This window comes from Vicugna pacos, unplaced genomic scaffold (genome assembly GCF_048564905.1).
Source record: "Vicugna pacos unplaced genomic scaffold, VicPac4 scaffold_21, whole genome shotgun sequence".
NCBI lineage: Eukaryota > Metazoa > Chordata > Mammalia > Artiodactyla > Camelidae > Vicugna > Vicugna pacos.
In genome coordinates, this window is record NW_027328742.1 from 11,841,005 (window position 1) to 11,864,454 (window position 23,450).

Genomic DNA, 23,450 nt, shown 5'->3' on the forward strand with positions numbered 1-23,450 from the left:
AAACCTGTACTTGTGAGGCAGGCCCTTTACTTTGAGCAAGTAAAATAGGTATTTTAAAGAAATACTCCATCTTTCCCAGGTCACAGGGATGGTGAATATTATTGCCTAAAATTTTCAGAAGGAGAAGAAACATTCTATCTTTCCCAGGAATGAAATGACTGAAAAGCAGAGAATCTTCACATTGTGTTATTTCATTTAATGTTCACCGTATCCTATGTGGTGGGTACCTTCAGAACCTCACTCTGACTCCAGGCTCTTTTTTTCACCCTTTCTTAAAATAGGCATGATAATACTTCTTCCATAATAAAGCAGACACAAGGCGTGTACATGAGGACCCATCCAAACCTTACTATGTTATTGTGTCTCTGCTAAATATCTGTAAGAAAATGCCCTCTCCCCTCCACGCGCCGTCCAACAGGGACACCTGCTGATGTCACACACGCACTCAGAGCTGTGGCAGCGGACAGAGCAGCAATTGGATCTGCCAGAGGGGGACACGCAAACAGAGCTCCCCTCAGCCGGGCTGGGTCTGAGGGATGCTCTGACCTACAGCTCTACCTGTCCCCGACCTGGCGTCCAACACAGGCCACAGGCGACGGACAAAGTCAGAGGAGCTGATTTCAGTCAAGGCAGCTCTCTGCGCCCTGTCACACTAGCTCAACCAGTGGTTGGTCTCATATCATGTGGACAAAACAACTCTTTGATGAGTGAGGTTTTTCACTTCCCTCAGCTCAAGTCAGCATGAGTCCAGGGTGGCGCCTGCCAAGTACGTGGGCGAACTGGGGCCCTGAACACCTTGCTGTTGGCCATGCTGGAGGCAGCCTCACTTTCTCACTGCCCTCAGAGGGGTTTGGTTTGGAGCCGGGGGCAACAGAAGGAAGCTAAGACTGGGAAACTGACAACTAGGATGGGGCTAACCTGAAAAGGCCTCAGGGGTTTCCCAAGTTTAGTTACCCTCTTGTCCAGAGTGGGGTTGGCAGAGACCTTGGCCTCACCCCAGCGTGTGCCTGTGTGTGACTGACCAGGCTGTAACAAAGGCTTTCTCGGAATCTGAGGTTAAGAAAGATGAAGGGCAGGGGCCGCCTGTCGACTGCAATGGGCATATTGCATAATAATAGCTTTCTCTGATCTTTCTTCCGCCTGTTTGTGGTTTCTCTACTTCCTTTCAACTTTGTAACGTGACATCCAGCTGCTGGCTTCTTATCTCTGCTACCTGCCCCCACCTCCCAAGTCTCCTCCTCAGACTCGCACAGAGAACAGAGACCCCTCCTCTTTTGAAGCCTGGAGGATCACACCAGTTCCCTTACCATCCCTCTTGTTTGCTGGACTCATTGTTTAGTGATGCTGTAGCCAGTTGAGGACCATTCATCCTGCCTCCATGTATTCTTCTCCCAGTTTAGTCTAAGGTTACTTACTCAGGCAGGTCACATGCCCCCGTAAGCCAAGAGGACCCATCTCGGGGCCAGGATAGAGCCTAGATTTGAATATTTTATCTGGAGTTTTTCCACTCCTACATAAACTCAGGAGATGGAAAACAAGACTGCTGACTTTCTTAGACTGATGCTTGGAGGATAACAAAGACCCCTGTGCCATCAGGCTGAGCCCAGGAGAGACAGCATCTCCCGGGGCTGCACAGCTGGGAGGGGGGTAGGTTCAGGAGCAGGTGGCTTGGTGATGAGCTATAACAGGGCCGGCCCAGGTCAACACTTCTGGGTCTGAGGACTCCTAAGCTGCTGGCTAGGCAAGAATGTAATGAGAGTGTTTGCCAAGTCTCCCAAATTTGGAAACATCATTCCCATCAAAATAAACAGATTACTTTGTAAAGAGATTCTCTGCCTTCATTTTTTGCTCCTTCTAAAAAGGAGAACTGTGATTTGAAGGAAAAAAATGCCCTCTATGTAGCTTTTCTCAAAGACACTATGATGAGCAGGAGTTCCCTGTCCGGGGTCCCCAAATGCCTGGGCCTCTCAGAAGCAGAAATGGAGACACACACATAATCTCAACAGTGAAAAAGCCAATTATCAAACTGCACAGGCTAATGACGATATTAGCAGCAGCAGTGTCCTTTACTTTTAGATCTAATTCCTGAACTTAGTATGTTAACTCTGGGGGGAAATAAAGTCTGTGTCCTGACAAAAGAAAGTACCTGCAATCACATAAGTGTGTTGGTTGGTTTTTGTGGGGGGTTTGGGGGGTTTGGTGGAAAAGAATGTTAAAAATTGAGAAAAGAAGTAAGAATCTACAGGAAAAGGAAAAACTCAGGAGGAAAAGCAAATATGTAGTAAGGACTGAGGATCAATTGCTTGAATAAGCCACTACATAGTTTAAAGACAAAAAATGGCAAAAGCAGCTATAACTGTAATAAACAGATAAAAGATAAGCAAGAAAGATGTAAAGTGTAACATAAAAAAACAAATGTAGGGGAGGGCAGTTAAAATGTAGCTCATTTACCATATGATTGAACTTAAATGACTATCTTATTTAAAACAAGTAGATATAATTATACATCAACATCTATGAAACGCATGGTAACCACAAAACAAAAAATCTACAATAGAACATAAAAACTAGGAAGAAAGGAACACAAACATTCTGCTAGGGGAAATCATCAAACCACAAGGAAAGAAACAGAAAGAAGAAGAAATGAACATAGGAGAACTACAAAAACAACTGGGAAACAAATAATGAAGCGGCAATAGGTTCTTCTCTATCAGCAGTTACTTTAAATGTCAATGGACTAGTTGCTCTTCATCAAAAGACAAGGGTGGTTGTTTGGATAAAGAAACAAGAGTCATCATTACACTTCCTAAAAGAGACTCACTTCAAAGCTAAAGACACACAGACTGAAAGAGAGAGGATGGAAAAGGTATTTCATGCTAACAGAAACAAGAAAGCAGGGAAAGCAGTATTCCTATCAGACAAAATAAACTTGAAACCAAAGGTTATAACAAAAGACAAAGAAAGGCATTTTGTAATGACAAAGGGATCAGTACAAGAAAAAAAGTGTATTACATCCCTAAACACATGCACCCAAAACAGTAGCATCTAAAGAAACATAAAAGCAAATACTAACAGACATAAAGGCAGAATTAAAAATACTATAAAAATAATAGGGGATTTTAACACCTGCACTTAAATGAATGGATAAGTCATCCAGACAGAAAATCATTAAAGCAGCAGTTGTCATAAATGATACAATAGAACACTTGGTCTTCAAAGAGACTACAGGACATTCCATTCAAAACCAAACCAATACAGTTTTTTTTTTTTGGAGTGTAAAGTATTCCTCAGGACATGACACAAGTAGGTTAGAAGAGCTGACAATTCCAAGAAAAGACCAGGAAAGGGGCTGATCATGGGAAGAGGCTTCCAACAGATCAGGCATCACCAGGGGTCCCAGGGCTGCGTGTTCCCCAGGGCTACGTGTTCCCCAGGGCTGGGTGTTTCCCAGGGATGGTAGCAAAGCTTTTGAGGAAACAACCATGCCAGATGCTGCACTCTGCATGAACCCAGGCCAACAAATAACATAAATAATCAGGATAAAAATTACATTCTCCCATCTCCCCATGGGCCTGGCTTGCGGGCAGCATCTGGTTCCCCAGGTTTGCAGCACTCACGTGTGGAGGACAGCCTCATTTCTGGAACCTACGCGGTTCGGTCAGGGAGCACAAGGGAAGACCAAAATGAGGGCAGGTGATGCCCTGGCGGAAGAGACAGCAGGAGAAGAGAGCGTTGATTTCGGACAGCCGGTAGCTTTGCTATCATCTCCCAAGCAGCCAGGCCTCGAGGTGACCTCTGCTGCACCAGGGACCATGTAGGCTTCTCCTCAAGTCATCCTGATCCTGAGAGGTGGGCGTGGTGCAGTCAATGTGCAGGGGTGGGGGCAGCGACAGGGACAGAGAGAGCGACAGCGGGAAATGGGAGTAAGTCCTACATCTAGCAGCATGGGGCAGCCCCAATCCTGCAATCTCCAGCGCTGATGCAGCCACTGCCGCCGCCCGCCCCCCTGTACACAGCCAGGTTGCCTCCCACAGGCAGGATGACAGGGGGACACACACTGATTCCAGGAAGCACTGACAGCAGAGGACTAGCGGAGGGGGAGGTGGGAGCAAGGAGACTAGCTCTCCAAGGGCAGCCGCCCAAAGCCTCCGCCATCGACACCACTAGAACTGCAGCCCGCTGTCCATCCCGGGGACCGAGGGCAGGGCGAAGGCGGCACACTCCCTCCCCGCACCAGCATCAAGCAGCCAAGGCCCACTGGCGAGCGGTGTGCAGCTCGGGACCACCTATCCCATGGGCTCTGAGGAGGCATTGGGCTTCGGGGTGGGATGGGGGCGTGGGGGTGGGGCAGGGAATTGGAATGGCCTCAAGCCCCGCCCACCCGGCCGCCGGGGCCGCGCCCCTGGGAGCCAGGACTGCGTGCCTGCCGTGGGCCCGGGGCATCCCTGTCTAGCGGCTGTCGCCGTGGTGATCGGAGCCCGGAGCGCCCGGCTCTTGCGAGGAGAGGGCTGAGGGGGTCATCTGGGGTAGGGGTGCACTCCGGGTGTGCGGCGATCTGGCGATGAGGGCGGACAGGGTGAGGGGGAGGGGTTGCTGGGAGCGGAAGTGACCCGGCTGAAGGGTGGGGGCTCATTTCTAGGTGAAGGGTTAGGGGAGTATCTCCGGACGGTTAGGGGAGTATCACCTGGGGTGAGGCCCTTCGGGTGAGCGCGGTTTACAGGGGCTGTAGCTTAGGACCGAGTGGGGCGCAGACCTGGGGCGGGATTTGGGTGTGAGGAGAAGCAGCTTTGTCTCGGGGGTGCAGTGGATCGGGGACCGGGCGTGGCAGGGGGTGGGGAGGCATTGACTGGGTGGGGGGTCGGCGAGCAGTGGTAGTGGGGCTGGTGGGGTGAGGCCTGGCCCTGGGCCCGTGGTGGTCCTACTTGGGGGCCGGGACCCTGGAGGAGGGCGTGGGGGGCCGCGTTGGTGTTGGGGACCCGGCCAGCCCTGGCCGCGGGCTGGGCTCGCCCCACCGCCCCACCGCCCCACCGCCCGAAGCTCCACCGGCCCACCGCCCGGCCCCACTCGCAGCATCCCTACTGCTGGAGTCGCAGCCAAGCCTCCATGCTGCTGTCAGGCGGGCGGGAGGGGGAGGGGCGCTGAAAGCTGCTCCTGCGCGGGCGCGCACGGGCGCCGGGACGCCGGGGCGCTGGGGCGCGCGCAGAACGTGAGGAAGCTGGGCGGGAGCTGGGTGCTCCTGGACCAGCTCCCGGAGGAGGAAGGCTGCCTGGGGTCTCGGCCTCCCGCCGCTTGCTGTCGCCTCTGCTGCCGTCGCGAGCCAGGTAAGGGGGCGCTGGTGGGGGCGCGCAGGTCGGGGAGTCGGCGGGTGAGGCCTGGGCTGTGCAGTTGGGGAGGCGCCCGGGGGTGGGGGGAGGGGTGCGTCGGTGGGGTCCAGGCCGCGCGTCCAGGTTGGGACCGTGAGGCGGGTCCCGGGGCCCCCCGGCCTGGTTGGGGTGCCTTCCTCCCCCTCCTTAGTACTGGCTGAACCGCGCGGCTTTCTTGGCCGCCGCCCGCAGGCGGCTTTGGCAAAGTGCGAGCAGCCCCGGGAGATGGGAGGGCGCTGGACGGCCCCGGGCCAGCCGAGACTGGCCCTCAGGCCTTGCGAGGCCTTCCCGCGCGGGTGGCCCTGCCCTGGGAGTGGAGGCCGCCCCGGACCCTGTGGGGCACAGGCGAGCTGGGGCAGAAGCAGGGGCGAGGCCGGGCCTTTGGGAGCTTGTTAGCCTCCCCCCGAGATCCAAAGCTTCTGACCAGTGTATTTTCCGTCTTTTGAGGGCTCTCCCTCCTGTTTTGCACAGTGGCTGCAGCAAACGACATTCCCACCGACAGTGTAGGAGGGATCCCTTTTCTCCACAGCCTCTGTAGCCTTGATCCTGTGTGGGCTTTGGAATGATGGCCACTCTAACTGGGGTGAGATGCCACCTCATTGGAGTTTTGCCTTGTATTCCTCGGATAATGAGCAACCTTGAGCCTGTTTTGTCATGTGCCTCTCATTGGTCGCTGGTGGGTCTTCGCTGGAGAATTGCTTCCTGAGGTCGTCTTCTGCCCATTTTTGGATTGGGTCGTCTTCTGTCCGTTGAGTCGGATGAGCTGTTTGGATATGGTGGAAATGAACCCCTAGTCAGTCTCATGTTTGGCAAAGATTGTCTCCTATTTGGTAGGTCGTGGTTTAGTTCTGCTTCTGGTTTCCTTTGGTGTGCCAAAGCTGATGAATTCAGTTTGCTCCCGTTTGTGTTTGTATTTTTGCTGAGTTTTCTGTTGCTTGGGGAGACTACCCTAGGAGAAAATGGGTGAGGTGTACGTGGGATACTGTTTGGCCTACGTTTCCTACCGAGAGGTGTGTGGTGTCTTGTCTTACGTTTAAGTGTCTAAGCCATTTTGAATTTATTTCTGCGTATGCTGGGGCTGTACGCCCAGGGGCCGGGATTGGGGTAGGGGGCGGGGCGGCTGCAGAGAGGGCAGCAGCAAAGGACGCGAGCTGCCCAGGCAAGCCTGTGGATTTCCTCCCGAGTCCCCCTCAGCCAGCTCTCTGGGCGCCTTCTTCTGCCTCAGGGTGGCATTTGACATCTCTCCAGGTCAGTGGAGTCCCGGGAGGCTTCCTCCAATACACAGAGAGACAGACATATAAATAGGCAGACACGCTAGTCTCTTTCTTTGTTATTAACAGATAGATACACTAACCTCGTCCTCCTCCTCCATTACATAGGTTCACAGATACATAGATACAAAGACAGACAGGCACACACCATAACACACACACACACACACACACACACACACACACACACACAGAAGCCTCCTCCTACTCCTCAGTTAGGTAGGTAGATGGACACACCAATCTCCTCCTCCATGAAATAGATTGTCAGAGAGATACACACACACAGCAGCCTCCTCTTACTCCTCAATCAGGTAAGTAAGTAGATAGACACACTAGCCTCCTCCTCTAGTAGGTAAAGAAACCCACAGACAGACTGAGAGACAGACACACTCACCTCCTCCAATAGAAAGACACTTAGACGAACACAGTAGCCTCCTCCTACTTCATTAGGTGCGTATGCAGACAGACAGACAGAAAGTCACGCTAGCTTCCTCCACCTCCTCCTCCATTAGATAGAAAATTACAGAAATGGACAGACCCACACACACACTTACACACACACACACACACACACACACTACACTCCTTCTCCTCCTCAATTAGGCAGATAGACAAACACACTAGCCTCCTCTGCCTCCTCCATTGCATAGATGGATTGTCAGAGAGATAGATAGGCCGAGAGAGAGACATACTAGCCTCCTCTTCCTCCATTCCATAGACACACAGAGACACACAGACATAGACTAGCCTCTCCCCTCCTCCAACAGATAGATAGGCAGCCAGGCAGGCAGGCAGGCAGGCAGGCAGACGGACAGACACACTCACTACAGGCGGAGTGCAGTCAGGGGACAGTGATGGGGACAGGGTCCGGGGACTGGGGTGCCCCTGGTGAGCCAGAGGATTTTCTCCCGTGTCCCCAACGGCCTAGCCTGGGGGCGACCGCCGCTCTCCCACGTTCCTCAGACTGAAGCCATTTAATCAGCCTGCTCTTGGGAGCGGGCGTGGTGCGGTCAGTGAAAGAGGTCAGTGGTGGAAGGGCCGGAGGCACTGCGGCTAAGGGGGCTGCCCTGGCGAGTTGGTAAGTTTCCTCCCATCTCCCCCTCTCCTTGGCCTGGGGACAGCCTCTGCCACCCCAGGTTTGCGGGATTGAAGTCTCCTTGTCAGCCAGGTCATGGGAGGCTGGGGCGGTTCGGTCAGGGGCTGCAGAGAGGAGGCGGGGCTGCCCTAGAAGCCCGAGTGTTTGCTCCCATGATCCCTTGGCCTGGCCTGGGGTCGGACTCTGATACCCCAGGTTCACTAGCTGCACATCTACGTGTTGCATGCCTCCCCGGAGGCAGGCGCGGTGCGCTGAGGGGATGGTGGCCCGGGGCGGGGAAGGGGAGGCTGCAGAGGGGTCAGCAGCGGTGGCGAGGGCTGCCCAGGTAAGCCTGTGGATTTCCTCTCGTGACCCCTCAGCTTGCTCAGGGGCCGCCCTGTGCTACGCCAGGTTCACTGGGTGCACATGTCCGTGTTGTCCGGCTCCCGGGATGCTGGCGCGGTGTGCTCAGGGGGCAGTGGTGGTGGCGGGGTCTGGGGCGGCTGCAGAGAGGGCGGGCGGCAGCGTGGGGCGGGGGCTGCCAAGGCAGTCCTGTGCATTTCCTCGCGTGTCCCCCTCAGCCTGCTCTGGGGGCGGTCTCTGCTGCCCCAGGGTCCCTGGAGGCTTGTCCTCAGGTGATCCTGCTCCTGAGAGGTGGGCGTGGTGCAGTCAATGTGCAGGGGCGGGGGCAGCGACAGGGACAGAGACAGAGACAGCGACAGCGACAGCGACAGAGACAGCGGGCAATGGGAGCAAGTACCTGGCTAGTAGTATGGGTCAGCCCCAATCCTGCCATCTCCAGCTCTGCTGCTGCCACTGCCGCCGCCCCGCCCCCCTGGCCATAGCCGGCCTGCCTCCCAGGGGCAGGCTGACAGGGGGAAACTCCTTCCAGGAAGCTCTGGCAGCAGAGGCCAGGCGGCGGGGGAATTGGGAGCAAGTGGACTTGCTCTCCCAGGACAGCCGCCCTGTCCCGCCGACGCCGCCACCCCCACTACCACTACCACTGCCACTGCCACTGCTGCCCGCTGTCCATCCCGGGGGCCGAGGGCCGGGCTAAGGCTGCACCCTCCCTCCCCGCAGCAGCATCAAGCAGCCAAGGCCCACTGGCGAGCGGTGTGCAGCTCGGGACCACCTATCCCATGGGCTCTGAGGAGGCATTGGGCTTCGGGGTGGGATGGGGGCGTGGGGGTGGGGCAGGGAATTGGAATGGCCTCAAGCCCCGCCCACCCGGCCGCCGGGGCCGCGCCCCTGGGAGCCAGGACTGCGTGCCTGCCGTGGGCCCGGGGCATCCCTGTCTAGCGGCTGTCGCGGTGGTGATCGGAGCCCGGAGCGCCCGGCTCTCGCGAGGAGAGGGCTGAGGGGGTCATCTGGGGTAGGGGTGCACTCCGGGTGTGCGGCGATCTGGCGATGAGGGCGGACAGGGTGAGGGGGAGGGGTTGCTGGGAGCGGAAGTGACCCGGCTGAAGGGTGGGGGCTCATTCCTAGGTGAAGGGTTAGGGGAGTATCTCCGGACGGTGGGGGGACCTGGGGTAAGGCCCGAGGGGGGAGCGCGGTTTACAGGGGCTGTAGCTTAGGACCGAGTGGGGCGCAGACCTGGGGCGGGATTTGGGTGTGAGGAGAAGCAGCTTTGTCTCGGGGGTGCAGTGGATCGGGGACCGGGCGTGGCAGGGGGTGGGGAGGCATTGACTGGGTGGGGGGTCGGCGAGCAGTGGTAGTGGGGCTGGTGGTGTGAGGCCTGGCCCTGGGCCCGTGGTGGTCCTACTTGGGGGCCGGGACCCTGGAGGAGGGCATGGGGGGCCGCGTTGGTGTTGGGGACCCGGCCAGCCCTGGCCGCGGGCTGGGCTCGCCCCACCGCCCCACCGCCCCACCGCCCGAAGCTCCACTGGCCCACCGCCCGGCCCCACTCGCAGCATCCCTACTGCTGGAGTCGCAGCCAAGCCTCCATGCTGCTGTCAGGCGGGCGGGAGGGGGAGGGGCGCTGAAAGCTGCTCGTGCGCGCGCGCGCACGGGCGCCGGGACGCCAGGGCGCTGGGGCGCGCGCAGAACGTGAGGAAGCTGGGCGGGAGCTGGGTGCTCCTGGACCAGCTCCCGGAGGAGGAAGGCTGCCTGGGGTCTCGGCCTCCCGCCGCTTGCTGTCGCCTCTGCTGCCGTCGCGAGCCAGGTAAGGGGGCGCTGGTGGGGGCGCGCAGGTCGGGGAGTCGGCGGGTGAGGCCTGGGCTGTGCAGTTGGGGAGGCGCCCGGGGGTGGGGGGAGGGGTGCGTCGGTGGGGTCCAGGCCGCGCGTCCAGGTTGGGACCGTGAGGCGGGTCCCGGGGCCCCCCGGCCTGGTTGGGGTGCCTTCCTCCCCCTCCTTAGTACTGGCTGAACCGCGCGGCTTTCTTGGCCGCCGCCCGCAGGCGGCTTTGGCAAAGTGCGAGCAGCCCCGGGAGATGGGAGGGCGCTGGACGGCCCCGGGCCAGCCGAGACTGGCCCTCAGGCCTTGCGAGGCCTTCCCGCGCGGGTGGCCCTGCCCTGGGAGTGGAGGCCGCCCCGGACCCTGTGGGGCACAGGCGAGCTGGGGCAGAAGCAGGGGCGAGGCCGGGCCTTTGGGAGCTTGTTAGCCTCCCCCCGAGATCCAAAGCTTCTGACCAGTGTATTTTCCGTCTTTTGAGGGCTCTCCCTCCTGTTTTGCACAGTGGCTGCAGCAAACGACATTCCCACCGACAGTGTAGGAGGGATCCCTTTTCTCCACAGCCTCTGTAGCCTTGATCCTGTGTGGGCTTTGGAATGATGGCCACTCTAACTGGGGTGAGATGCCACCTCATTGTAGTTTTGCCTTGTATTCCTCGGATAATGAGCAACCTTGAGCCTGTTTTGTCATGTGCCTCTCATTGGTCGCTGGTGGGTCTTCGCTGGAGAATTGCTTCCTGAGGTCGTCTTCTGCCCATTTTTGGATTGGGTCGTCTTCTGTCCGTTGAGTCGGATGAGCTGTTTGGATATGGTGGAAATGAACCCCTAGTCAGCCTCATGTTTGGCAAAGATTGTCTCCTATTTGGTAGGTCGTGGTTTAGTTCTGCTTCTGGTTTCCTTTGGTGTGCCAAAGCTGATGAATTCAGTTTGCTCCCGTTTGTGTTTGTATTTTTGCTGAGTTTTCTGTTGCTTGGGGAGACTACCCTAGGAGAAAATGGGTGAGGTGTACGTGGGATACTGTTTGGCCTACGTTTCCTACCGAGAGGTGTGTGGTGTCTTGTCTTACGTTTAAGTGTCTAAGCCATTTTGAATTTATTTCTGCGTATGCTGGGGCTGTACGCCCAGGGGCCGGGATTGGGGTAGGGGGCGGGGCGGCTGCAGAGAGGGCAGCAGCGAAGGACGCGAGCTGCCCAGGCAAGCCTGTGGATTTCCTCCCGAGTCCCCCTCAGCCAGCTCTCTGGGCGCCTTCTTCTGCCTCAGGGTGGCATTTGACATCTCTCCAGGTCAGTGGAGTCCCGGGAGGCTTCCTCCAATACACAGAGAGACAGACATATAAATAGGCAGACACGCTAGTCTCTTTCTTTGTTATTAACAGATAGATACACTAACCTCGTCCTCCTCCTCCATTACATAGGTACACAGATACATAGATACAAAGACAGACAGGCACACACCATAACACACACACACACACACACACACACACACACACACAGAAGCCTCCTCCTACTCCTCAGTTAGGTAGGTAGATGGACACACCAATCTCCTCCTCCATGAAATAGATTGTCAGAGAGATACACACACACAGCAGCCTCCTCTTCCTCCTCAATCAGGTAGGTAAGTAGATAGACACACTAGCCTCCTCCTCTAGTAGGTAAAGAAACCCACAGACAGACTGAGAGACAGACACACTCACCTCCTCCAATAGAAAGACACTTAGACGAACACAGTAGCCTCCTCCTACTTCATTAGGTGCGTATGCAGACAGACAGACAGAAAGTCACGCTAGCTTCCTCCACCTCCTCCTCCATTAGATAGAAAATTACAGAAATGGACAGACCCACACACACACTTACACACACACACACACACACACACTACACTCCTTCTCCTCCTCAATTAGGCAGATAGACAAACACACTAGCCTCCTCTGCCTCCTCCATTGCATAGATGGATTGTCAGAGAGATAGATAGGCCGAGAGAGAGACATACTAGCCTCCTCTTCCTCCATTCCATAGACACACAGAGACACACAGACATAGACTAGCCTCTCCCCTCCTCCAACAGATAGATAGGCAGCCAGGCAGGCAGGCAGGCAGGCAGGCAGACGGACAGACACACTCACTACAGGCGGAGTGCAGTCAGGGGACAGTGATGGGGACAGGGTCCGGGGACTGGGGTGCCCCTGGTGAGCCAGAGGATTTTCTCCCGTGTCCCCAACGGCCTAGCCTGGGGGCGACCGCCGCTCTCCCACGTTCCTCAGACTGAAGCCATTTAATCAGCCTGCTCTTGGGAGCGGGCGTGGTGCGGTCAGTGAAAGAGGTCAGTGGTGGAAGGGCCGGAGGCACTGCGGCTAAGGGGGCTGCCCTGGCGAGTTGGTAAGTTTCCTCCCATCTCCCCCTCTCCTTGGCCTGGGGACAGCCTCTGCCACCCCAGGTTTGCGGGATTGAAGTCTCCTTGTCAGCCAGGTCATGGGAGGCTGGGGCGGTTCGGTCAGGGGCTGCAGAGAGGAGGCGGGGCTGCCCTAGAAGCCCGAGTGTTTGCTCCCATGATCCCTTGGCCTGGCCTGGGGTCGGACTCTGATACCCCAGGTTCACTAGCTGCACATCTACGTGTTGTATGCCTCCCCGGAGGCAGGCGCGGTGCGCTGAGGGGATGGTGGCCCGGGGCGGGGAAGGGGAGGCTGCAGAGGGGTCAGCAGCGGTGGCGAGGGCTGCCCAGGTAAGCCTGTGGATTTCCTCTCGTGACCCCTCAGCTTGCTCAGGGGCCGCCCTGTGCTACGCCAGGTTCACTGGGTGCACATGTCCGTGTTGTCCGGCTCCCGGGATGCTGGCGCGGTGTGCTCAGGGGGCAGTGGTGGTGGCGGGGTCTGGGGCGGCTGCAGAGAGGGCGGGCGGCAGCGTGGGGCGGGGGCTGCCAAGGCAGTCCTGTGCATTTCCTCGCGTGTCCCCCTCAGCCTGCTCTGGGGGCGGTCTCTGCTGCCCCAGGGTCCCTGGAGGCTTGTCCTCAGGTGATCCTGCTCCTGAGAGGTGGGCGTGGTGCAGTCAATGTGCAGGGGCGGGGGCAGCGACAGGGACAGAGACAGAGACAGCGACAGCGACAGCGACAGAGACAGCGGGCAATGGGAGCAAGTACCTGGCTAGTAGTATGGGTCAGCCCCAATCCTGCCATCTCCAGCTCTGCTGCTGCCACTGCCGCCGCCCCGCCCCCCTGGCCATAGCCGGCCTGCCTCCCAGGGGCAGGCTGACAGGGGGAAACTCCTTCCAGGAAGCTCTGGCAGCAGAGGCCAGGCGGCGGGGGAATTGGGAGCAAGTGGACTTGCTCTCCCAGGACAGCCGCCCTGTCCCGCCGACGCCGCCACCCCCACTACCACTACCACTGCCACTGCCACTGCTGCCCGCTGTCCATCCCGGGGGCCGAGGGCCGGGCTAAGGCTGCACCCTCCCTTCCCGCAGCAGCATCAAGCAGCCAAGGCCCACTGGCGAGCGGTGTGCAGCTCGGGACCACCTATCCCATGGGCTCTGAGGAGGCATTGGGCTTCGGGGTGGGATGGGGGCGTGGGGGTGGGGCAGGGAATTGGAATGGCCTCAAGCCCCGCCCACCCGGCCGCCGGGGCCGCGCCCCTGGGAGCCAGGACTGCGTGCCTGCCGTGGGCCCGGGGCATCCCTGTCTAGCGGCTGTCGCGGTGGTGATCGGAGCCCGGAGCGCCCGGCTCTCGCGAGGAGAGGGCTGAGGGGGTCATCTGGGGTAGGGGTGCACTCCGGGTGTGCGGCGATCTGGCGATGAGGGCGGACAGGGTGAGGGGGAGGGGTTGCTGGGAGCGGAAGTGACCCGGCTGAAGGGTGGGGGCTCATTCCTAGGTGAAGGGTTAGGGGAGTGTCTCCGGATGGTGGGGGGAGTATCACCTGGGGTGAGGCCCTTGGGGTGAGCGCGGTTTACAGGGGCTGTAGCTTAGGACCTAGTGGGGCGCAGACCTGGGGCGGGATTTGGGTGTGAGGAGAAGCAGCTTGGTCTCGGGGGTGCAGTGGATCGGGGACCGGGCGTGGCAGGGGGTGGGGAGGCACTGACTGGGTGGGGGGTCGGCGAGCAGTGGTAATGGGGCTGGTGGGGTGAGGCCTGGCCCTGGGCCCGTGGTGGTCCTACTTGGGGGCCGGGACCCTGGAGGAGGGCGTGGGGGGCCGCGTTGGTGTTGGGGACCCGGCCAGCCCTGGCCGCGGGCTGGGCTCGCCCCACCGCCCCACCGCCCCACCGCCCCACCGCCCGAAGCTCCACTGGCCCACCGCCCGGCCCCACTCGCAGCATCCCTACTGCTGGAGTCGCAGCCAAGCCTCCATGCTGCTGTCAGGCGGGCGGGAGGGGGAGGGGCGCTGAAAGCTGCTCCTGCGCGGGCGCGCACGGTCTCCGGGACGCTGGGGCGCTGGGGCGCGCCCAGAACGTGAGGAAGCTGGGCGGGAGCTGGGTGCTCCTGGACCAGCTCCCGGAGGAGGAAGGCTGCCTGGGGTCTCGGCCTCCCGCCGCTTGCTGTCGCCTCTGCTGCCGTCGCGAGCCAGGTAAGGGGGCGCTGGTGGGGGCGCGCAGGTCGGGGAGTCGGCGGGTGAGGCCTGGGCTGTGCAGTTGGGGAGGCGCCCGGGGGTGGGGGGAGGGGTGCGTCGGTGGGGTCCAGGCCGCGCGTCCAGGTTGGGACCGTGAGGCGGGTCCCGGGGCCCCCCGGCCTGGTTGGGGTGCCTTCCTCCCCCTCCTTAGTACTGGCTGAACCGCGCGGCTTTCTTGGCCGCCGCCCGCAGGCGGCTTTGGCAAAGTGCGAGCAGCCCCGGGAGATGGGAGGGCGCTGGACGGCCCCGGGCCAGCCGAGACTGGCCCTCAGGCCTTGCGAGGCCTTCCCGCGCGGGTGGCCCTGCCCTGGGAGTGGAGGCCGCCCCGGACCCTGTGGGGCACAGGCGAGCTGGGGCAGAAGCAGGGGCGAGGCCGGGCCTTTGGGAGCTTGTTAGCCTCCCCCCGAGATCCAAAGCTTCTGACCAGTGTATTTTCCGTCTTTTGAGGGCTCTCCCTCCTGTTTTGCACAGTGGCTGCAGCAAACGACATTCCCACCGACAGTGTAGGAGGGATCCCTTTTCTCCACAGCCTCTGTAGCCTTGATCCTGTGTGGGCTTTGGAATGATGGCCACTCTAACTGGGGTGAGATGCCACCTCATTGTAGTTTTGCCTTGTATTCCTCGGATAATGAGCAACCTTGAGCCTGTTTTGTCATGTGCCTCTCATTGGTCGCTGGTGGGTCTTCGCTGGAGAATTGCTTCCTGAGGTCGTCTTCTGCCCATTTTTGGATTGGGTCGTCTTCTGTCCGTTGAGTCGGATGAGCTGTTTGGATATGGTGGAAATGAACCCCTAGTCAGCCTCATGTTTGGCAAAGATTGTCTCCTATTTGGTAGGTCGTGGTTTAGTTCTGCTTCTGGTTTCCTTTGGTGTGCCAAAGCTGATGAATTCAGTTTGCTCCCGTTTGTGTTTGTATTTTTGCTGAGTTTTCTGTTGCTTGGGGAGACTACCCTAGGAGAAAATGGGTGAGGTGTACGTGGGATACTGTTTGGCCTACGTTTCCTACCGAGAGGTGTGTGGTGTCTTGTCTTACGTTTAAGTGTCTAAGCCATTTTGAATTTATTTCTGCGTATGCTGGGGCTGTACGCCCAGGGGCCGGGATTGGGGTAGGGGGCGGGGCGGCTGCAGAGAGGGCAGCAGCGAAGGACGCGAGCTGCCCAGGCAAGCCTGTGGATTTCCTCCCGAGTCCCCCTCAGCCAGCTCTCTGGGCGCCTTCTTCTGCCTCAGGGTGGCATTTGACATCTCTCCAGGTCAGTGGAGTCCCGGGAGGCTTCCTCCAATACACAGAGAGACAGACATATAAATAGGCAGACACGCTAGTCTCTTTCTTTGTTATTAACAGATAGATACACTAACCTCGTCCTCCTCCTCCATTACATAGGTACACAGATACATAGATACAAAGACAGACAGGCACACACCATAACACACACACACACACACACACACACACACACACACAGAAGCCTCCTCCTACTCCTCAGTTAGGTAGGTAGATGGACACACCAATCTCCTCCTCCATGAAATAGATTGTCAGAGAGATACACACACACAGCAGCCTCCTCTTCCTCCTCAATCAGGTAGGTAAGTAGATAGACACACTAGCCTCCTCCTCTAGTAGGTAAAGAAACCCACAGACAGACTGAGAGACAGACACACTCACCTCCTCCAATAGAAAGACACTTAGACGAACACAGTAGCCTCCTCCTACTTCATTAGGTGCGTATGCAGACAGACAGACAGAAAGTCACGCTAGCTTCCTCCACCTCCTCCTCCATTAGATAGAAAATTACAGAAATGGACAGACCCACACACACACTTACACACACACACACACACTACACTCCTTCTCCTCCTCAATTAGGCAGATAGACAAACACACTAGCCTCCTCTGCCTCCTCCATTGCATAGATGGATTGTCAGAGAGATAGATAGGCCGAGAGAGAGACATACTAGCCTCCTCTTCCTCCATTCCATAGACACACAGAGACACACAGACATAGACTAGCCTCTCCCCTCCTCCAACAGATAGATAGGCAGCCAGGCAGGCAGGCAGGCAGGCAGGCAGGCAGACGGACAGACACACTCACTACAGGCGGAGTGCAGTCAGGGGACAGTGATGGGGACAGGGTCCGGGGACTGGGGTGCCCCTGGTGAGCCAGAGGATTTTCTCCCGTGTCCCCAACGGCCTAGCCTGGGGGCGACCGCCGCTCTCCCACGTTCCTCAGACTGAAGCCATTTAATCAGCCTGCTCTTGGGAGCGGGCGTGGTGCGGTCAGTGAAAGAGGTCAGTGGTGGAAGGGCCGGAGGCACTGCGGCTAAGGGGGCTGCCCTGGCGAGTTGGTAAGTTTCCTCCCATCTCCCCCTCTCCTTGGCCTGGGGACAGCCTCTGCCACCCCAGGTTTGCGGGATTGAAGTCTCCTTGTCAGCCAGGTCATGGGAGGCTGGGGCGGTTCGGTCAGGGGCTGAAGAGAGGAGGCGGGGCTGCCCTAGAAGCCCGAGTGTTTGCTCCCATGATCCCTTGGCCTGGCCTGGGGTCGGACTCTGATACCCCAGGTTCACTAGCTGCACATCTACGTGTTGCATGCCTCCCCGGAGGCAGGCGCGGTGCGCTGAGGGGATGGTGGCCCGGGGCGGGGAAGGGGAGGCTGCAGAGGGGTCAGCAGCGGTGGCGAGGGCTGCCCAGGTAAGCCTGTGGATTTCCTCTCGTGACCCCTCAGCTTGCTCAGGGGCCGCCCTGTGCTACGCCAGGTTCACTGGGTGCACATGTCCGTGTTGTCCGGCTCCCGGGATGCTGGCGCGGTGTGCTCAGGGGGCAGTGGTGGTGGCGGGGTCTGGGGCGGCTGCAGAGAGGGCGGGCGGCAGCGTGGGGCGGGGGCTGCCAAGGCAGTCCTGTGCATTTCCTCGCGTGTCCCCCTCAGCCTGCTCTGGGGGCGGTCTCTGCTGCCCCAGGGTCCCTGGAGGCTTGTCCTCAGGTGATCCTGCTCCTGAGAGGTGGGCGTGGTGCAGTCAATGTGCAGGGGCGGGGGCAGCGACAGGGACAGAGACAGAGACAGCGACAGCGACAGCGACAGAGACAGCGGGCAATGGGAGCAAGTACCTGGCTAGTAGTATGGGTCAGCCCCAATCCTGCCATCTCCAGCTCTGCTGCTGCCACTGCCGCCGCCCCGCCCCCCTGGCCATAGCCGGCCTGCCTCCCAGGGGCAGGCTGACAGGGGGAAACTCCTTCCAGGAAGCTCTGGCAGCAGAGGCCAGGCGGCGGGGGAATTGGGAGCAAGTGGACTTGCTCTCCCAGGACAGCCGCCCTGTCCCGCCTGCGCCGCCTCCGCCGCCACCCCCACTACCACTACCACTGCCACTGCCACTGCTGCCCGCTGTCCATCCCGGGGGCCGAGGGCCGGGCTAAGGTTGCACCCTCCCTCCCCGCAGCAACATCAAGCAGCCAAGGCCCACTGGCGAGCGGTGTGCAGCTCGGGACCACCTATCCCATGGGCTCTGAGGAGGCATTGGGCTTCGGGGTGGGATGGGGGCGTGGGGGTGGGGCAGGGAATTGGAATGGCCTCAAGCCCCGCCCACCCGGCCGCCGGGGCCGCGCCCCTGGGAGCCAGGACTGCGTGCCTGCCGTGGGCCCGGGGCATCCCTGTCTAGCGGCTGTCGCGGTGGTGATCGGAGCCCGGAGCGCCCGGCTCTCGCGAGGAGAGGGCTGAGGGGGTCATCTGGGGTAGGGGTGCACTCCGGGTGTGCGGCGATCTGGCGATGAGGGCGGACAGGGTGAGGGGGAGGGGTTGCTGGGAGCGGAAGTGACCCGGCTGAAGGGTGGGGGCTCATTCCTAGGTGAAGGGTTAGGGGAGTGTCTCCGGATGGTGGGGGGAGTATCACCTGGGGTGAGGCCCTTGGGGTGAGCGCGGTTTACAGGGGCTGTAGCTTAGGACCTAGTGGGGCGCAGACCTGGGGCGGGATTTGGGTGTGAGGAGAAGCAGCTTGGTCTCGGGGGTGCAGTGGATCGGGGACCAGGCGTGGCAGGGGGTGGGGAGGCACTGACTGGGTGGGGGGTCGGCGAGCAGTGGTAGTGGGGCTGGTGGGGTGAGGCCTGGCCCTGGGCCCGTGGTGGTCCTACTTGGGGGCCGGGACCCTGGAGGAGGGCGTGGGGGGCCGCGTTGGTGTTGGGGACCCGGCCAGCCCTGGCCGCGGGCTGGGCTCGCCCCACCGCCCCACCGCCCCACCGCCCCACCGCCCGAAGCTCCACTGGCCCACCGCCCGGCCCCACTCGCAGCATCCCTACTGCTGGAGTCGCAGCCAAGCCTCCATGCTGCTGTCAGGCGGGCGGGATGGGGAGGGGCGCTGAAAGCTGCTCGTGCGCGGGCGCGCACGGGCTCCGGGACGCCGGGGCGCTGGGGCGCGCGCAAAACGTGAGGAAGCTGGGCGGGAGCTGGGTGCTCCTGGACCAGCTCCCGGAGGAGGAAGGCTGCCTGGGGTCTCGGCCTCCCGCCGCTTGCTGTCGCCTCTGCTGCCGTCGCGAGCCAGGTAAGGGGGCGCTGGTGGGGGCGCGCAGGTCGGGGAGTCGGCGGGTGAGGCCTGGGCTGTGCAGTTGGGGAGGCGCCCGGGGGTGGGGGGAGGGGTGCGTCGGTGGGGTCCAGGCCGCGCGTCCAGGTTGGGACCGTGAGGCGGGTCCCGGGGCCCCCCGGCCTGGTTGGGGTGCCTTCCTCCCCCTCCTTAGTACTGGCTGAACCGCGCGGCTTTCTTGGCCGCCGCCCGCAGGCGGCTTTGGCAAAGTGCGAGCAGCCCCGGGAGATGGGAGGGCGCTGGACGGCCCCGGGCCAGCCGAGACTGGCCCTCAGGCCTTGCGAGGCCTTCCCGCGCGGGTGGCCCTGCCCTGGGAGTGGAGGCCGCCCCGGACCCTGTGGGGCACAGGCGAGCTGGGGCAGAAGCAGGGGCGAGTCCGGGCCTTTGGGAGCTTGTTAGCCTCCCCCCGAGATCCAAAGCTTCTGACCAGTGTATTTTCCGTCTTTTGAGGGCTCTCCCTCCTGTTTTGCACAGTGGCTGCAGCAAACGACATTCCCACCGACAGTGTAGGAGGGATCCCTTTTCTCCACAGCCTCTGTAGCCTTGATCCTGTGTGGGCTTTGGAATGATGGCCACTCTAACTGGGGTGAGATGCCACCTCATTGTAGTTTTGCCTTGTATTCCTCGGATAATGAGCAACCTTGAGCCTGTTTTGTCATGTGCCTCTCATTGGTCGCTGGTGGGTCTTCGCTGGAGAATTGCTTCCTGAGGTCGTCTTCTGCCCATTTTTGGATTGGGTCGTCTTCTGTCCGTTGAGTCGGATGAGCTGTTTGGATATGGTGGAAATGAACCCCTAGTCAGCCTCATGTTTGGCAAAGATTGTCTCCTATTTGGTAGGTCGTGGTTTAGTTCTGCTTCTGGTTTCCTTTGGTGTGCCAAAGCTGATGAATTCAGTTTGCTCCCGTTTGTGTTTGTATTTTTGCTGAGTTTTCTGTTGCTTGGGGAGACTACCCTAGGAGAAAATGGGTGAGGTGTACGTGGGATACTGTTTGGCCTACGTTTCCTACCGAGAGGTGTGTGGTGTCTTGTCTTACGTTTAAGTGTCTAAGCCATTTTGAATTTATTTCTGCGTATGCTGGGGCTGTACGCCCAGGGGCCGGGATTGGGGTAGGGGGCGGGGCGGCTGCAGAGAGGGCAGCAGCGAAGGACGCGAGCTGCCCAGGCAAGCCTGTGGATTTCCTCCCGAGTCCCCCTCAGCCAGCTCTCTGGGCGCCTTCTTCTGCCTCAGGGTGGCATTTGACATCTCTCCAGGTCAGTGGAGTCCCGGGAGGCTTCCTCCAATACACAGAGAGACAGACATATAAATAGGCAGACACGCTAGTCTCTTTCTTTGTTATTAACAGATAGATACACTAACCTCGTCCTCCTCCTCCATTACATAGGTACACAGATACATAGATACAAAGACAGACAGGCACACACCATAACACACACACACACACACACACACACACACACACACAGAAGCCTCCTCCTACTCCTCAGTTAGGTAGGTAGATGGACACACCAATCTCCTCCTCCATGAAATAGATTGTCAGAGAGATACACACACACAGCAGCCTCCTCTTCCTCCTCAATCAGGTAGGTAAGTAGATAGACACACTAGCCTCCTCCTCTAGTAGGTAAAGAAACCCACAGACAGACTGAGAGACAGACACACTCACCTCCTCCAATAGAAAGACACTTAGACGAACACAGTAGCCTCCTCCTACTTCATTAGGTGCGTATGCAGACAGACAGACAGAAAGTCACGCTAGCTTCCTCCACCTCCTCCTCCATTAGATAGAAAATTACAGAAATGGACAGACCCACACACACACTTACACACACACACACACACACACACTACACTCCTTCTCCTCCTCAATTAGGCAGATAGACAAACACACTAGCCTCCTCTGCCTCCTCCATTGCATAGATGGATTGTCAGAGAGATAGATAGGCCGAGAGAGAGACATACTAGCCTCCTCTTCCTCCATTCCATAGACACACAGAGACACACAGACATAGACTAGCCTCTCCCCTCCTCCAACAGATAGATAGGCAGCCAGGCAGGCAGGCAGGCAGGCAGGCAGACGGACAGACACACTCACTACAGGCGGAGTGCAGTCAGGGGACAGTGATGGGGACAGGGTCCGGGGACTGGGGTGCCCCTGGTGAGCCAGAGGATTTTCTCCCGTGTCCCCAACGGCCTAGCCTGGGGGCGACCGCCGCTCTCCCACGTTCCTCAGACTGAAGCCATTTAATCAGCCTGCTCTTGGGAGCGGGCGTGGTGCGGTCAGTGAAAGAGGTCAGTGGTGGAAGGGCCGGAGGCACTGCGGCTAAGGGGGCTGCCCTGGCGAGTTGGTAAGTTTCCTCCCATCTCCCCCTCTCCTTGGCCTGGGGACAGCCTCTGCCACCCCAGGTTTGCGGGATTGAAGTCTCCTTGTCAGCCAGGTCATGGGAGGCTGGGGCGGTTCGGTCAGGGGCTGAAGAGAGGAGGCGGGGCTGCCCTAGAAGCCCGAGTGTTTGCTCCCATGATCCCTTGGCCTGGCCTGGGGTCGGACTCTGATACCCCAGGTTCACTAGCTGCACATCTACGTGTTGCATGCCTCCCCGGAGGCAGGCGCGGTGCGCTGAGGGGATGGTGGCCCGGGGCGGGGAAGGGGAGGCTGCAGAGGGGTCAGCAGCGGTGGCGAGGGCTGCCCAGGTAAGCCTGTGGATTTCCTCTCGTGACCCCTCAGCTTGCTCAGGGGCCGCCCTGTGCTACGCCAGGTTCACTGGGTGCACATGTCCGTGTTGTCCGGCTCCCGGGATGCTGGCGCGGTGTGCTCAGGGGGCAGTGGTGGTGGCGGGGTCTGGGGCGGCTGCAGAGAGGGCGGGCGGCAGCGTGGGGCGGGGGCTGCCAAGGCAGTCCTGTGCATTTCCTCGCGTGTCCCCCTCAGCCTGCTCTGGGGGCGGTCTCTGCTGCCCCAGGGTCCCTGGAGGCTTGTCCTCAGGTGATCCTGCTCCTGAGAGGTGGGCGTGGTGCAGTCAATGTGCAGGGGCGGGGGCAGCGACAGGGACAGAGACAGAGACAGCGACAGCGACAGCGACAGAGACAGCGGGCAATGGGAGCAAGTACCTGGCTAGTAGTATGGGTCAGCCCCAATCCTGCCATCTCCAGCTCTGCTGCTGCCACTGCCGCCGCCCCGCCCCCCTGGCCATAGCCGGCCTGCCTCCCAGGGGCAGGCTGACAGGGGGAAACTCCTTCCAGGAAGCTCTGGCAGCAGAGGCCAGGCGGCGGGGGAATTGGGAGCAAGTGGACTTGCTCTCCCAGGACAGCCGCCCTGTCCCGCCGACGCCGCCACCCCCACTACCACTACCACTGCCACTGCCACTGCTGCCCGCTGTCCATCCCGGGGGCCGAGGGCCGGGCTAAGGCTGCACCCTCCCTTCCCGCAGCAGCATCAAGCAGCCAAGGCCCACTGGCGAGCGGTGTGCAGCTCGGGACCACCTATCCCATGGGCTCTGAGGAGGCATTGGGCTTCGGGGTGGGATGGGGGCGTGGGGGTGGGGCAGGGAATTGGAATGGCCTCAAGCCCCGCCCACCCGGCCGCCGGGGCCGCGCCCCTGGGAGCCAGGACTGCGTGCCTGCCGTGGGCCCGGGGCATCCCTGTCTAGCGGCTGTCGCGGTGGTGATCGGAGCCCGGAGCGCCCGGCTCTCGCGAGGAGAGGGCTGAGGGGGTCATCTGGGGTAGGGGTGCACTCCGGGTGTGCGGCGATCTGGCGATGAGGGCGGACAGGGTGAGGGGGAGGGGTTGCTGGGAGCGGAAGTGACCCGGCTGAAGGGTGGGGGCTCATTCCTAGGTGAAGGGTTAGGGGAGTGTCTCCGGATGGTGGGGGGAGTATCACCTGGGGTGAGGCCCTTGGGGTGAGCGCGGTTTACAGGGGCTGTAGCTTAGGACCTAGTGGGGCGCAGACCTGGGGCGGGATTTGGGTGTGAGGAGAAGCAGCTTGGTCTCGGGGGTGCAGTGGATCGGGGACCGGGCGTGGCAGGGGGTGGGGAGGCACTGACTGGGTGGGGGGTCGGCGAGCAGTGGTAATGGGGCTGGTGGGGTGAGGCCTGGCCCTGGGCCCGTGGTGGTCCTACTTGGGGGCCGGGACCCTGGAGGAGGGCGTGGGGGGCCGCGTTGGTGTTGGGGACCCGGCCAGCCCTGGCCGCGGGCTGGGCTCGCCCCACCGCCCCACCGCCCCACCGCCCCACCGCCCGAAGCTCCACTGGCCCACCGCCCGGCCCCACTCGCAGCATCCCTACTGCTGGAGTCGCAGCCAAGCCTCCATGCTGCTGTCAGGCGGGCGGGAGGGGGAGGGGCGCTGAAAGCTGCTCCTGCGCGGGCGCGCACGGGCTCCGGGACGCTGGGGCGCTGGGGCGCGCCCAGAACGTGAGGAAGCTGGGCGG